Consider the following 18,136-nt stretch of genomic DNA (forward strand, 5'->3'; position numbering starts at 1 on the left):
ACCCTTTCTTTCAGACTTCCATCCTGATCTTCTCCTTGAAGGACTTTGTAATCCATTGGCCAGGAATAGGAAAGGAGTTTCCTGCTATCTTTATTCATATGCCACGTTGATCACTTTGGTGCTATAAATCCCTCACATTAGGTAATCAGGAACATATAGAATGATAATTTATTATTATTTTATTTATTTATTTATTTATTTTTTTTATTAAAATTTTTTTTTTCAACGTTTATTTATTTTTGGGACAGAGAGAGACAGAGCATGAACGGGGGAGGGGCAGAGAGAGAGGGAGTCACAGAGTGGGAAACAGGCTCCAGGCTCTGAGCCATCAGGCCAGAGCCCGACGCGGGGCTCGAACTCACGGACCGCGAGATCGTGACCTGGCTGAAGTCGGACGCTTAACCGACTGCGCCACCCAGGCGCCCCTATAGAATGATAATTTAGAATAAAATAAATTGCCTCCATTTGAGTCTTTTCTTTAGGTTAAGGTTATAGGAAGATATTGTTAAAATACACATATCTTGCCAGAGATAGATAAGCCAGAGACATATTTTGACCCACTGTGAAGATGGTTTAGATAATTTTCTGATTGTTATCATGAAAAACAGAAAGGAGGATCTACAGAAACTTGAAAAAAATTCACATTTTGTCAAGAGATGGGAAAAGGAAGGGAGAAAAAAAAGCCACATCATTGAAAGAGACTTTTTGGGTTTATCTGAGAGAGATCTGGAGGCCCTAGACATCCCGAGGATAATCTGAGGAGTTGGGGGAGGAGATGAGTGCTGAGTTCAGCTTACCTAACTATGGGATTTTGTGTAGAGCTAGCAGAGCCTAAGGACAGGAAACTCTCTATGCAGTTAGCAACTCTAGATGTGTTAATGGAAAGAACTTGGTTTATTACTATGTAAGTAACAACAAAATGCCTTCTATTATCTAAGTTTATGTAGGTAGATATCTATATAGATCTACTATAAATGCGAATTTATAAGGTGGTCTCAAAATACTCTCACTTGAGTCTAGCAATGACTCTGGAAGGTGTTATTATACCTCTTATTGGGGGACAGAATGGGGAATAAAGAAAATTTAGCTATTCAAGTTTTTATAGCTAAGGAAAAATAAGACTTCTTAATTTAAAATGTTCTTATACATTAAATGTTTGCTACTTGATGAAACTAGTAGAAAAGAAGAAAAAAATAAAGAATTTCACCATGGAAAGGAAATTACTATTAACATGTTAGTTGTTTCCTTCCAACCCTTAAAAAAATTTTTTTAGGAGCACCTGGGTGTCTCAGTCGGTTAAGTGTTTGATTTCGGCTCAGGTCATGATCTTGATGTTCGTGAGTTCAAGCCCTACATCGGGCTCTGTGCTGACAGTTTGGAGCCTGGAGCTTGCTTCAAATTCTGTGTCCCCTCTCTCTCTCTGCCCCTCCCCCACTCATGTGCTTGCATGCACTCTCTCTCTCTCTCTCTCAAGAATAAACATTAAACATTTTTTTGGTTTTGCATACCCATGTATTATTTTAATTTGTCATTTTCCCCATCTAACTACAAATTCTTTGTGTACGTAATTTTTTTGTTTTAATTCCCTCCTGTTTGCCCCACTAGTAAGGGAAAGATTCACACTCTAGGGTTATGGGGATGGATAACACACGATCCTCAATACTGAACAAATGAGATTGACAGTGTTTCTTTTAATTTTTTAATTTTATTTTTTTTTAATCTTAGAGAGAGAGAGTGCAAGCAGGGAGAGGGGCAGAGGGAGAGACAGAGAGAGAGAGAGAGAGAGAGAGAGAGAGAGAGAGAGAGAGAATCTTAAGAAGGTTCGATGCTCATCGAGGAGCCCAATGTGGGGCTAGATACTTCAACCCTGGGATCATGACCTGAGCTGAAATCAAGAGTAGGAAGCTCAACAGACTGAACCACACAAAAGTCCCGAGATGGACAGTGTTTCTTAGTCACTTAAACTCACAGCCTGATGGAGGAGGACACTGCATCACACAAGGCCATATAAGGAATTCAGTCAAGAATAGAACGAACAACAGGAGGTATGGAAGATTGGCTTTGTAGCATTAAGGCAGGGTTCCTTTTGGTTTCTGAGGATGATGTGGCTGGCTTGTTTGAGTAATGCTGTGGGCTGGCAGGGACCTAACTGAAACCCAGTGCTCAGGGCTAAGCAGGAACTACACCTGGTCCCCTTGGTGAAGAAGACTGTTTGGCTAGGACACCTTATGCGTGGGAGCAGAACAGGAAGGGGAACTTGTTGTTAGGCCATTTGAGGCCCTCCTGGTTTCACCAGATGTCAAGGCAGTACATAATATTGGGCTTTAATTTTAGGCCTTACACCACATTTTAGGACAACACAATATTCTATCGTATCGGTTGAATTTTTACAGATATTTGCAATGTAAATAATACCTCAATGGCTAGCTTTGTGCAAAAAGCTTAGTTTTAATATTACCTGATATTTTAATAGTTAAAAATAGGGCCCTAAGAGAAAAATACTAAGTCAAAGGATATGAATAATTTGGTTATACTTGATCCTTACTCCCAAATTTCTTTGAAACAAAACATTTGACTCTAACTTTAAAACTTTCTACTCTACCACATTGCTTCTGCCAATGATTGTGACAATGAAAAAATCTAAAAGAATTATCTTATTATTAAATCACTGTCCATGAGGGCTGCCTGGGTGGCTCAGTTGGTTAGGTGTCCGACTTTGGCTCGGGTCATGATCTCATGGCTCATGGGTTGGAGTCCTGAATCGGGCTCTGTGTTGACAGGTCAGAGCCTGGAGCCGGCTTCAGATTCTGTGTTTCCTTCTTTCTCGGCCCTGCCCCCCTCTTCTGCTCTGTCTCTTTGTCAAAAAAATATATAAATATTAAAACAATAAAATTAAAAAAATATCGCTGTCCATGAAATTTATGTGACAGCTTAGTTTGTCATCTTCCTGGAATGTAGGTGCCTTGATCTACCAGGTTTGAGTTTGCAGAGTGAAAACTAAGCCAATTCTGTTCAACAATAAAAACATTTTAGTGAAGGACTAATGTAATTCTTAAAAGAAATCAAAAGTTGTAGTCAAATCTCAACTATGAATATTAGCCAAAGCTCTTTAAAAAAAAAGATTCTTACTTATCTAGAACTAATCTCTTCACTAATATTAATGACCAATAGTTTTTATTTTAATTTGTGTGCTGTTGGAATTGTACATATTGAATTTTGTTTTTTTTTTAATTTTTTTTTTAACATTTATTTATTTTTGAGACAGAGAGAGACAGAGCATGAACAGGGGAGGGGCAGAGAGAGAGGGAGACACAGAATCTGAAACAGGCTCCAGGCTCTGAGCTGTGAGCACAGAGCCCGACGCGGGGCTCGAACTCACGGACCGTGAGATCATGACCTGAGCCGAAGTCGGACGCTTAACCGACGAAGCCACCCAGGCGCCCCTGTACATATTGAATTTTGAAAGAGAAGAACAAATAAGGTCTCAAACTCCCAAGAGTGCAAAGGCATACTATATCTTAATATACATTTGAATATTAGTTTAGAAATATTGTGTACACAAAATACAATTTAGGGCTTAGTTTCACAAATAATAATAAAAATCTATTAAAATCACTTTAAAAATATTAGTAAAATCATGAGTCAGCTTAGTAGAAATGAAATGAAGATTGAAAATACATAAAATGGCATTACTGTAATGAGAAAGCTGAGTTAAATTTTTGTGACTGTACAAAAAACATTTGTTTATATTTAGCTTAATTATTTAAATATGTAGAGTCTATGAGAAAAGGAAGTACATACATTAAAAATAGTACTTAGGCTAATCCCAATGGAACAGAGGAATATGTACATGGTTATATTTCAATAGTAATCATCATGGCCATATAATGTTTCCCATTCATTTCTTTAATGCTAAGTTAATCTAAATTTATTCTTATAAATTACAGTACATTTGCTGAAAAGCCTGAATTGTAGAAAATTTAAATTAAATGCAGATTTATTACTTTAAAATAATGAATTTACATATCACTGGACTTTTAGTAATTTTGATCCTTGAGATAAATTAAACACACATGCACACACCCACACAAACACACATAAATAAATAAAGGGACACACAGTGACAAACCTAAAAGTTACAAAGTTCACACTCTTCCCAGGGATGAAACTTCAAGTCCTTAGGCCACATTCAATTAATTCAGAATTGGATATTAAGAGGAGATTTTGCAATTTAATATACTAGATTATCCAATAAAGAACACAGTAAAGCAGTACAATAGAAGATCTGTTATCAGGAATATCTGGAATTATGCTTTTCTGGGTTTGTTTTACTTTTAGTATGGAGATGTTAAATCTGGGTCTCTTAATACTACAGGAAAAAGTTTTGCACACTTTATATTCCTCACTAATAGAGTATAAAACTTGATCTTCTAAATGATGACATTGCATTATAAAGAAAATATTTTAAAATTATTTTTAAAATATTCTATAAGAGGGAGACTTGTGAACATGCTCTGGAAAATCTGGAAAATTTGTATGTATTAAATAATTTATTACCATATGATGTTTGAAAAATGGCTTTTCTGTATTGTACATATTTTAAATATATATGTAATATGGATTTCAGTATAATTATTTAATAAATACAATATTTTATAATATATGCTATAAATATCAAAAGCCCATGTTAGGATATTCATTTCATATTATATATTAAATGAGAATCATGCATGCTATGGTTTGAATTGTGTTTCTCCCAAATTCTTACGTTGAATTCCTAATGCCCCATGTGGCAATATTTGGTTACAGGGCCTTTACAGAAGTAATGAAGGTTAAATGGGTTCATAAGGATGGGGCCCTTATCCAACATGTCCCTGTAAGAAGAGACACCAGAGAGCGCTCTCCCTTGCTCTCTCTCTCTCCTTCTCTGCCACATGAGGATATAGCAAGAGTGAGTGTCTGCAAAGCCAAGAAGAGAGATTTCACCTAAACCTCATCATGCTGGCATACTGATCTTGGACTTACAGTCTCAGAACTGTGAGAAAATACATTTTTGTTTAAACCACACAGTCAATGGTATTTTATTACAGCAGCACAAGCTATGAAAATGCATATTGATTAGAAGTATGATAAGTTTTGAATTCAATGGTTTCAGACTAATTATTCTTTTAATCATTATAAATGACACATAAGAGTTTTCATAGATTTTTATAAATGGGATTTGTCCCACTTATGTCTTCCTGAAGCTTTGTGATAATACCTCACTCCCAAGAAAGAAGCAGTTTACAGAAATTTTGTTTATTGGCTGACTCCTTCACTGGCTAAGTTATAGCTACAGGGCAGTGATCATTATAGAATATATCTGAACATATTACTCAAACTTATTGGACCTTGCCTAAATATCAGTACAGTTGAATGGTTCCATAACAAGTGTTCATATAATCCTATCCTTGCCATCGTACCTACAGTCATAGTTTCCCATATATATATGAAACCACAGAGTTCTCAGCTAGAAGCTGCTGCCCAGCCTATTTGTTAATTATAATGTCAAAATGTAAGTGCAAGAGTATAGAAAGCACAAGACATACACAGCTACAATGATGGGCCTTGTCTACTTTTGGGATATACAGTTCACAATTTTAGCAGAATCTGAAGATGTTTCACTATTGCCACTTCTGCGGTCAAAGTATGATTTTTAAAATGGACCTCTTTTAAGGAAAAGACATTGTGACAAGCTGTAGAGCCCTCTGAGCCAGAAATTGGGAGACTTTAGTTCTTATTTATGCTGTATTAAAAATGAGTTCTGTGTACTTAGGTAAGGTATTTTAGCTCGTTTAGGCTTTAGTGTCCACACTTAAACACATTGAACAGGGTGCCTGGGTGGCTCAGTCAGTTAAAGCGTCCGACTTCGGCTCAGGTCATGATCTCGCAGTTCATGAGTTTAAGCCCCGTGTCGGGCTCTGTGCTGACAGCTCAGAGCCTGGACCCTGCTTCAGATTCTGTGTCTCCTTCTCCCTCTGCCGCTCCCAGCTTGTGTTCTCTCTCTCTCAAAAATAAGTAAATAAGCATTAAAAAAAATAAACATATTAAACTAGATCAGAAATTTTCAAACAAGTCTCCACAGGGATGGGTAGGATGGGGTGACTTAGAGAGTGGGACTCTGTTGTCTCCCACCCCATTCTTCCACCTGGAAACTATTTTTATCTTGTAAGAAGTTTTTTAAAGCAAGGACTCTCTTGTTTTGTTGATTAAAGTTTTAAATGACTGAGCTTGATGACCTCAGATGTCTCTTTTTTAATTTGTAAGCAACTCTATGATTCTGTAGTAAGATCACAACTTAACTGATTAGACACTGACCTTCTCATAAATGTCCATTTTGCCTGACATATTGTTGAAATTTAATAAGTTGCTGCTTATTTTTGCATATTCTATTGTGTATCCAGCTCTGTGCTTGACAGCCTAGTATTTGGGGGGGGGGAAGTGGCATTTCCCCCCCTACTTTCAACTATGTAAATGCTATGATTTCCTAACTGGAGATTTTTCCTTGAACACCTTGGAATTTCTTATTCAGAGACCTTTTATTGCTGCTCTCTATCACCCACAATTTTGGTGCACATGGATATAAATAATATGTTTAGCAAGAAGGATGTCTTAGGAGTAGCACTTTTTATAAAACCTCTGGAAAGAACTAGTAATCTTGGGAAATTAATTAATCTCTGGATTTTAGAAATTATAGTTTATCAATATTATCTGGACTTTTCCAAGAGTAACTTATTTATTTATTTTTAAAAGTTTTATTTATCTATTTTGAGAGAAAGAGAGAGAGACTACAAGCAGAGGAGGGGCAGAGAGAGCAGGAGGGAGAGAGAATCCCAAGAAGTCTCTGCACTGTCAACACAGAGCCTGATGTGGGGCTTGAACTCAGGAACTGCAAGCTCATGACCTGAGCCAAAACTGACTGAGCCACCCAGGTGCCCCCAAAGAGTAATTTAAATTCCCCACTAGTGAAGAAATATATTCTTTTAAACAACAACAACAACAACAACAACAACAACAACAACAACAACAACATATATCTATTTAAGAGACGGGGGGAGGACCAGAGAGAGACTCCCAAACAGGATCTGTGCTGTTAGCAGAATCTGATGTGGGGCTTGATTTCATGAATGTGAGATTACGACTTGAGTGGGAATCAAAACTCAGATGCTTAACCCACTGAGCCACCTAGGCACCACAAGAAATACAATCTTTAAGAGTTTAAAGAACATTGACAGAACTGCTTCCTGTTGGAAAAGCTCATAGCTACCAATGACAATAGGCATTACCTTGAAGAGAGTCTTCTTTTAAGTTCCCGTCCTCCCCTCCATATATATTTGTGTGTATGTTATAGGAAGATAGATAGATAGATAGACAGACAAGATGTACATGTTTCAGTCTTCTAAAGGAAAAGAAAAAGACCAAAAAGCGTGGAGCAAAATTCAGATTTTTGAATTTTTAAGTGATAGGATGGGTAGGCCAGAAAGATTTTTTTAAAATAATCATCTACAAGATGCTAACTCACAGCTTATGATGAAAAGCTGATTTAGCAGAAACACCAATGGATAAGAGGCACAGACATAGTCAGAGAAAGGTTGCAAACTACGTTCAAACACTGAGAAAACAGGAAAAGATGGTTAAATTGGAAATGAGAATATGGATGTGCCAGATGGCATTAGGCAGGCTGATGATGTGGCTTTCTTTGAAATAGCGAATATAAACTCATTGCTATCTGTCTCCCATATCTTACAAATCCATGTTTTGCATAGTGAGTGGTTGGGTTGGCAAAAACAGGAGGACAACAGGATTAAGTCAAACTTCCCAAATAGGACTCTGTCTGCCCTATGCATTGAAAGAAGGCCATGTGTCAGGAGACTATAGATGCTGGAGAGGATGTGGAGAAATGGGAACCCTCTTGCACTGTTGGTGGGAATGCAAACTGGTGCAGCCGCTCTGGAAAGCAGTGTGGAGGTTCCTCAGAAAATTAAAAATAGACCTACCCTATGACCCAGCAATAGCACTGCTAGGAATTTATCCAAGGGATACAGGAGTACTGATGCATAGGGGCACTTGTACCCCAATGTTCATAGCAGCACTCTCAACGATAGCCAAATTATGGAAAGAGCCTAAATGTCCATCAACTGATGAATGGATAAAGAAATTGTGGTATATATACACAATGGAATACTACGTGGCAATGAGAAAAAATAAAATATGGCCTTTTGTAGCAACGTGGATGGAACTGGAGAGTGTGATGCTAAGTGAAATAAGCCATACAGAGAAAGACAGATACCATATGGTTTCACTCTTATGTGGATCCTGAGAAACTTAACAGGAACCCATGGGGGAGGGGAAGGAAAAAAAAAAAAAGAGGTTAGAGTGGGAGAGAGCCAAAGCATAAGAGACTGTTAAAAACTGAGAACAAACTGAGGGTTGATGGGGGGTGGGAGGGAGGAGAGGGTGGGTGATGGGTATTGAGGAGGGCACCTTTTGGGATGAGCACTGGGTGTTGTATGGAAACCAATCTGACAATAAATTTCATATATAAAAAAAATAAAAAAAAATAAAAAAAAGAAAGAAGGCCATGTGTTATGGGATTTTCCAGCTATTCTTAGGCTAGAATTGTGGGCAAAATAAGAAATGAAAAGAGGCAGATCTGGTGCATAAAATGGGGCCAGGATTGTGATATTTGGAAACCTCTAAGAGGGACACAGTGAATCACTGCTTTCAGTAGATTCCACTGATAAAAGTGAAAGGAAAGTCCTTAGAATAGGGAATAAGTAGTGCTCATTTATTTTAAGAAAGAAAGCCAGTAGAGGTTAGGTGCAAAGAATGATACTAACCAGCACTGAGAAAAGAGATTGAGGAAAGTGAGATAAAAAGGGAACTTGCAAATCTTCTAGAACATTTTGACTCACCAAGCAGTCACAAATTTAGGTTTCTTAATATGTTCTGTCTAGTTATCTTTATTGAGTTTATTTTATTACAGCTTTTTTGCTGGTTATTACATCTACCTCAGCAAATGAAGGATGAGAAGTGTTCTACATGAAATATTCATTGGGTTTATAGCCTTAATCTTAAAAGTAAAAGCTAAAGTAAAAAGCTGGAATAAAGAGTTTTAGTGTCCATTTTATGTATTTGAAAGCATGGTGAGAGGATAAAGTGAGATTCAGCACAGGGAGGAAAAAGCTAACAGGAAGGAAGTATATGGAAAGATCTTGAGAGCAAAGACCACTTTTAAAGTGGAAGTCTCAGGATATGAGGAGAAAAAAAAGAAAGAGACAAAAGAATCTGAAGAATTGAAAACTGTTAGAACGAAGCCAAGATGTGACTTCAGCGGGCCAGTGTGGGAAATTGCTGCTAAAGGAAATGGAGAGAGAGTTTCAAAGATTTTTGTCTGAATGGGGGAGAATAGCCCCTGGGCTTTATCACAGGGCATGACAGTTAGAAAAATCTAGCAAAGAAGGCCTCAACAAGGGTCAGAATTTATTTTAATTAGCAAGATAATTACAGTGGAGTAGAAGATGCCATTCATTGATTACCAACTCAGCACCAGGCACTTTACTCAAGTATATACAGTTCAGCTCTCACAAACAACTTTCACAAAAATCATTATCCCTATTTTACAAAAAGGGAAAGCAAGACTACAGAGACTCCCCCAAGGTCATAATATGGAGAAGAACTGAGATGTAAGGCAAGATGTATCTCCTCTTTAGAGCCCAGGCCTTTTCCCAATATTATGCTGCTTCCCATAGAATCTCTTACAGTCCAAACTATAAAGCACCTAGCAGTGGCCACCCCCATTCCCCAACACCACTCCTCCTGCTGCCCATTTTGAGTTAGAAACATTTACGTGCTCCAGATAAAGGCACTCTAAATGGGTTAAATAAATTACAGGAAAGAAACTACAGCCTATTATCTATGTGTTCAGGAAAGAAAAAGAAAATGTAAAGGTGAGAGAGACTCTGTCACTAAGAGCATTTAGGCTCTGACACAATAGATACCCTAAAGCAGCAGTTCTCAGGGTTCTCAATCTTGGGTTAACACTGGAATCATTAGGGAGCTTTAAAAAATCTTTATGTCTGGATCCTACTTTAGAGATTCTGAATTTACTGGTATGGGTCATTGGACTTTTTCATTGGAACTCCCAAGGTGGTTACAATATGTGGAAAAGATTATGACCCAGTGCTGTACAAGGTGACATTGATAACAAGGCTCATTCATCCCAGCCTCCAAACAAACAGCATTCATCTTTGCATCATCCTATTGGTCTAGTGTCTTATACATAATAGATGCTTAATACATGTTTGGAGAGTTAACTTGATGAGCAGCAGAATAATGATGTATGTACTGCCCTGGTCCTCTATACTTGGGTACCCCATAATGCCTTTCTATCTTTAACATTCCTGGGAATCTTTTATGCTTCTTTCTAGAACAAACAAACCCCAGAAAAGGCAAGCATAAGGGAATTTCTCAATTGAGGGATATTTGTGTTCTCCCATCTGTTGCCAGTATTCTCCTTATGTGTAGGACCTCCATGCTAAAAACACATGGTAATCCCCAGGACTCTCCTCTGAGTCCCTTGGGAAAGTACCACTCCTCAGTAGATTTTGATTCCTTCAGGGAAGCTGCCCTCTGGTGGCCAGATAGGCAGCATACCTAATAGTTGAGAGCATAAACCTGGAATCAAGACTTCCTGAGTTCGAACCCTGCTGTTTACTGCTTTTGTAAGCTGGGGCAAGTTACTTGGCCTCTATGTACATTAGTTCTTTCATCTGTCAACATGAGGGTATAATTGCATCTACTTCACAGGGATGTGGTAAGCATGTGAAATACTTAGAACAGCGGCCGGTATGTAGAAAGTGCCAAATAATTTTATACTACTATTACAGAAAGAATATTTTCTTAAGTTTATAATGTCTGTAAGCTTCTTTCAATACGTTAGAAGAGGAAGACTTTTAACAAATGTTCATAAAACTGCTTGAATTTGTAGGACTAGGCTAAGAGGATTTTCGGTTGGTGAGAAGATGTTCAGATGTTGCTCAGAATAGGTGTGGGATTGCAGTGGAGATGGTTTGGTTCTACTACTTGTTCTTTACCTTGTCAATTTTACTTGAGGCCAACCTCACTGGACCCAATATGTGGCCAACACTCATATGAATAAAATACATAATCAGTTATTATGAGTCCAGTAGTAATATGGAAGGTTGGACATATTCATCTTTCAGTCCCTCGTTTTCTTTGTTGTTCTTTTGCTTCCAAATAGAAATAAGGAAATAATGGCAGTTGATTCAGCTTGTGAAGAGAAGTTGGTTGATTGTGCAATGATTTTGAAGAAGTCTACATCTCATTTCCATTTCATCAGGCAAGAGGATGAGAGACAGAGTGGAGTCTTTTTGTTTGTTTGTTAATGTAGGCTCCATACCCAGCCGCAAGGGCTTGAACTCAATTCCCTGAGATCAAGACCTGAGGGGAGATCAAGAGTTGGATGCTCAGCCAGCTGAACTGCCCAGGTGCCCCTGAGTGGAGTCTTTTTAAGTAGGGGGGAAAAAGTGAACTGACACATGTGCTGGGTGTGTAAAGGAGTGAAATTTATAATTCAGGAAAGCATCCAGGTTATACTTCACAAAGGTTTAATTTGACAAGGAGATGATAAAATTCAGGTTGTTTAAAGAGGATATAAATGGATAGGAATCATTTATATTAAATAGTTATAAGTAATATTATACTTTAAAGGTATAAAATAATCTTAGTCCAAACAGTAGGGTTACCTCTAATTGGGACCCTGTGGTACAGATCAAAATGCCACTCCTAGCAAAGTTAAGGTCCTACTTTAGCTGTACTCTCCAAGAGATCATAGATCAAATGGTAGAATCTGAAGACTAACGATGGTTTATTTCGGGTTTCCAGCTGTGATTTTTCTGGATTTCAAAATGACTGCCTTTATATTTATTTTTTTCTCCTGGGAAAGAAGAGGAAAAAACCCTTTACTGCATTCCCACTGTCTAGTATATTAGCTGTTGCAATTCCTATTGGCTGACCTTATGAAAGAGGACACTACATTTGACCAGCTCAGCTTTTCTTCCCCCTTTCTCACTATAGATGTTACTGTACAACACACACCGAATATTGGATTAGTCTTTGAGAAGCACTGTAACATGATCTGCACAAAGAGACAAGTAACTCTACACCATTTCCTTCCAAGCTCCAATTGGCACAGATAAAAAATTCCATTATAAAATTATAATTACAGTTTGTGACTTTCTGGAAAATGCCTCATTTGGGTTTGGCTTAAAAGTTAATCTGCTGTTCTACTAAAAAAAGTAGAGCTGTTTTAACATTCCATTTTTCATGCAGTTATTAATCTATTGATTAAGTTCATTAGACCCCCCAAAATCTAAGAAGATTTGCCATCATAGTTTTATATTCATGAGTGATAAACTCATGCTTGGGATTGCTTAGAACATGATTAAAGGTATGCAGAAGAAAACCAAAGGTTTTCTTTGTTCAAAGAACAGACAATTCTCTACACATCTAACTGATTTAAAATCACCAACTCTTTTTCCTATGTTTGTTTTTGTGGACCACATGTGTAATTCAACTAAATTCTTCTAGATGTGAAAAAGAAGAAGGAGGAGGAGGAGGAGGGGGGAGGGGAGGAGAAGCCCTGACACAAAGGGACACAAAATATTTCTATTTGAGGTTATTGCTGTGTCTCAGTTTGCTAACAGAGAATCACAGAGAGGCTATATAAGTTTGAGAGAGTTTGAAATATATTGACTAGGGCACTAATGTGGAATTAATGAGTCTCCAAAAGGAGACTGATAGCTTCCATGTCCTCTCTCTTTAAACCTTGGGCTTGGATGTTTGGAACTCTTCATTATTGTGAGAAGGTAACCATCCTGGCATTTAGTGAATGGGTGCCAGGGATGCTAGACCTCCTGCAACACTGGGGTGCTCATGCCAAACTGAAAATGGTTGCACATGTCTTTCAAAAGTTCTATAAGGCATTCATGTATGTGAAAAAGCACATTCAAACTTTTCTAAGTTGTAGTTCTTAAAGTTTGGCCTCCAGACAAACAGCGGCAGTATCATCTGAGAATTTGTTTTAAATGTGTATTTTGGGCCCCACTTTGGACCTACTGAATAAAACTTTCAGGGGTGGGAACAAGAAGTCTATGTTTTATCAAGCCTTCTGTTGAACATTAATATTTGAGAACTGCTAATCTAGTTTAGAACTGAAAGTACATACTACTAACTTTGCCAATTTCCCAAGAATGTCAATGCTGTATATGTTGAGAGAAGATTGTCTAATGCCTTGTTCAGGCCTTTACCAAGAAATGTTAATCATTTAAAAATCACACTGCTTATGTTACTAGATAGTATTATGTGAACATATGCAGTTATGTTGGTCTGCATGTGTATCTATTTTATAGCTTAACTGGTTTAAGTAACTAAACACGTCCTTACATCTTCAAGTATAATAATGGCTATGTGTTTACATATTTAAATATATATTGTTTTATATTAAATTACTTTTATTTATTCTTCAGAGTATAGTTAGGGCATTATGTTGATTAAAAAAAACTGCATGAACTGGTGCAGCTACTCTGGAAAACAGTATGGAATTTACTCAAGAAATTAAAAATAGAGCTACCCTATGATCCACCAATTGCACTACTAGGTATTTATCCAAAGGATACAAAAATGCTGATTCAAAGGGGCACATGCACCCCAATGTTTATAGCAGCACTATCAACAATAGTGAAATTATGGAAAAAGCCCAAATGTCCATCAACTGACAAATGGATAAAGAAGATGTGATATATATATATATATATGTGATATATATATATGATATGTATATGATATGTGATATATATATATTATATATTATATATATATATTAAATCATGACCTTTGCAACAATGTGGGTGGAATTGGAATGCATTATGCTAAGCGACATAAGTCAGTCAGAGAAAGACAATTCCACTCATATGTGGAATTTAAGAAACAAAACACATGACCATAGGAGAAGGGAAGGAAAAATGAGATAAAAACTGAGAGGGAGGCAAACCATAAGAGACTCTTAAATGCAAAGAACAAACTGAGGGTTGCTGGCAGTGTGTTGGGTAGGGGGATGGGCTAAATGGGTGATGGGCATGAAGGAGAGCACTTGTTGGGATGAGTACTGGGTGTTATATGTAAGTGATGAATCACTAAATTCTACTCCTGAAACCATTATTACACTATATGTTAAGTAACTTGGATTTAAATAAAATTAAAAAAAAGTCACTGAGTGCAGACTAAAAGCATAGGTTCTGCCGTCAGAACCAAAGCTCCACTGGACTTGGCCACTCACCTTTGGAGTCCTTTAACAAATGATTTAAACTCACTGTGCTTTTGTTTGTTTATCTATAAGATGGGTATTTGTAAATAATAATGCATCAAACATAAAAGAATAGGGGCGCCTGGGTGGCGCAGTCGGTTAAGCGTCCGACTTCAGCCAGGTCATGATCTTGCGGTCCGTGAGTTCGAGCCCCGCATCGGGCTCTGGCCTGATGGCTCAGAGCCTGGAGCCTGTTTCCAATTCTGTGTCTCCCTCTCTCTCTGCCCCTCGCCCGTTCATGCTCTGTCTCTCTCTGTCCCAAAAATAAATAAACATTGAAAAAAAAATTAAAAAAAAAACATAAAAGAATATAATACAACTGACAGTGTTGAACTTTAACCTGAGTCCTGTGATCCTGGAAAACAGCAAAGATTAAGCTATACCCTTCCCTTTGTATTTGGGAAAACTGCTTTCTGCAAGGAACCTCCCTCACCCATATGGCATAGATAAGACTCACGGAAGCCCCTTTTTTTACCCATAACAAGATGAGACAAAGACCATCAAATTTCTGCCCCCCCCTTTTTTCGGCTCATAACTGATTACCTAAACTGCTTTGTCACCACTGATCAATCAAAACATATTAATGCTTGTTCAACAAAGGGTGGTTAAGCTGATCTCCTTCCCCAGGCCTCTGAACTTTGACCTACCCTTGGTCTGAGCCAGTCTACAGCCCCCCTTGGAGATTAGGCTAGCCTCAGGGTAAAAACACTTTCTGATTTGCTATCCAATCATACCACCTTTTCATCATACTTCCCCATACCTGAATCTCCTAGTCTAGCTCACTCCTCTCTATAAAAGAAAATGTATTCTTTCCTAATCCTTGAGACACTTGCAGATTTTAAGGTCACCACTCTCTCCCAGTTGGAACAGTTTCTTTCCTCTCTTTGCAAAAATCCTTTAAAATAAACTCCTTCCTAATCCCAAATTTGTTTTGTATTTGAAAATTTCCTAGCACATACTTAGCACTATGAAGTTGTTACTTATTATAATTATTACTATGTGATATTTTTATCAGAAAAATAGAAACTTTGTAAACTAGGTTCATGGACTTTTAACCTAAGCTATTTAAGGTAAAATATGCAAATTTATGGAATATTTAAATTATTCAAAATAACATTACATAAAATTTTAGGTAGAAAATAGTGAGAAAATATACAGGCATATCTTGAACATATTGCAGATTTGGCTCCAGACCACTGCAATACACTGAATATTGCAACAAAGTGAGTCAAGTGAATTTTTGGTTTCCCAGTGCATATACAAATTATGTTTACACTGTACTGAAGTCTTTGTTGTATACCATAGTATTATGTCTAAAAAACAATGTGCATACCTTAATGAAAACATTTTATTTTTAAAAACAAACAAACAAACAAACTGGATGAAGGAAGCTTTTTTTTTTTAACAGTTTTATTTTAGGCTAGCATATTGCACAACTATTTGTTTAAAAGATGGTGGAGAGTTGGGTCTAATAGAATTGAGAACCACTGTTGTAGGAGATTGATGAGAACCTGTAAAGTTAGTTACGGAATATTGGAGATACCCAAGATCACCATATTTATCTCAGAAAATAACTGGATTCCAGGTTTCTGATATTCCCTTACCAGAAGAGTTGATGGAGAAGCATTTGAATCCTAGGCAGGAAACTTAATGCCTTACAAACTGAGCTACTACCCATAATGTAAAAGAAAAACAACAAAAAGAGGATTGTCCTATTTGCCTCATATTTTTAAAACAAAATAAACAGAACACTATTATTTATAGTGTTCTCTTTTTCCTTCTCTGAAATCCTCTTTTCTTCTCTTTCTCTCTTTCTTTCTACAGGAAAAGTATTATCATGAGTTAGGTGTTTAGACAATCTATGTGGTTATACGTTCATTGCGTATATACACACTCATAAACAATAGTTTTATATTTTTTATCTTTACTTAATACCATGTCATATATAACATCGCACAATTTGTTCTTTTTGTTATGTTATGAAGATCTACTCATGATATTTACAGATCTCATCATTTACTGAGTTTTCTGTGTATTACTCCATCCTATCAATATACAAGTTATGGAACCCTCTCCTTTTAAAGGATAAATATCCTTAATCCATACAAACACATACAAGGATGTGTGTGTGTGTGTGTGTGTGTGTGTGTGTCCCATTTCTGGACTAATATTTTACATGTTTTTGTAGTTTATTTGTCTCTTCAAAGACCAGCTTTTGTTTTATAATCACTATTACTCTTTTGTTTGGCTTTTTATATTATTAATATCTACTCTCATCTTTATCATTGTCTTCCTCCTCATTTGCTTTACTTTTTCTATCTTTTTTTTTTTTCAACGTTTATTTATTATTTTTTTTGGGACAGAGAGAGACAGAGCATGAATGGGGGAGGGGCAGAGAGAGAGGGAGACACAGAATCGGAAACAGGCTCCAGGCTCTGAGCCATCAGCCCAGAGCCCGACGCGGGGCTCGAACTCATGGACCGCGAGATCGTGACCTGGCTGAAGTCGGACGCTTAACCGACTGCGCCACCCAGGCACCCCGACTTTTTCTATCTTCTTTAATGTGTAATTCATTGATTTAAATTTTTATATTAAAAATGCATTCAAGACAATAAAGTTATTTCTAGTTACATTAGCCCCATTATATAAGTTTCAAAACAGTATTTCTGTTATTAAGTTTAAATATTTCAAAATTTCCATTGCAGTTTTTTCTTTGATGAATTTGTTTTTCAAGTGTGACTTCAGTTTACATATACACATTGCATTGGTGCTAATTTAACTGCATATTGGGCAGAGAACACTAACAATGTAATATTGACTCTTTGGGACTTGTCAAATAGAGCTTTCCAACCATAAATAGATTAAAGGTATGTGAATGTGTTGATTTCATCAGCTCTTGGCACAGCAAAGTAGGGCTTGGGATGGACAGAGCCAGTCACTGCAGCCACAAGCATCGTCAAGGTTGTAAAGTTGGGAAGGACAGACACTATGGTATAATACAGGAGTGATTTCTGTAAATGTTCCGAGTACACTTAATACTTCATTTTCTGTAAAAATCAAGACTGTTAATTTTCTTGTTCAAATTCTGTCTATCCTTACTATTTCCTCTGATTTATCCATCAGTTTCTCAGAGAAGCATATGAAAAACTCTCACCAGTATTATGACCCTGGCCATTTTGCTTATACATCTGTCAGGTTTTGCTTTATCTATATTAGGAAAATGTTGTAGAAGGCTTACAGGTTAATGATTGATATCCTTGGTGAATTATTCCTTTTTGGTTTTATTAATGATTATATCTTAAATTTCATTTTGTTATTAATATTTCCATATCAGCATTCTTTTGTAAATATTTGTCTAGTCTACTTTTGTCTATTTTCAACTTACTTGTATAATGTTGCTTTTAGTGTGTCATTTGTCATCTGAACCAGGACTTTAGAGACTAAAGGGCATGTTACTAATATGTTAGCATAATTGGTGAAATTCACAATGGTCTGGAGCAAACTGGGTCATGTGAACTTACTCATAAATAGTATATAACTGGATTTTATTTGCAATAAAATGTGATATTCTATTTGTATTTTTTTATTTTTAATGTTTATTTATTTATTTTGAGAGAGAGGGAGTGACTGTGAGCAGGGGAGAGGCAGAGAGAGAGAGAGAGAGAGAGAGAGACAGAGAGAGACAGAAAGAGAGAGAGAGAATCCCAAGCA

This window comes from Lynx rufus, unplaced genomic scaffold (genome assembly GCF_022079265.1).
Source record: "Lynx rufus isolate CCGP_SWC_20201006 ecotype Redwood Valley unplaced genomic scaffold, mLynRuf1.p SCAF_1, whole genome shotgun sequence".
Classification (NCBI taxonomy): domain Eukaryota; kingdom Metazoa; phylum Chordata; class Mammalia; order Carnivora; family Felidae; genus Lynx; species Lynx rufus.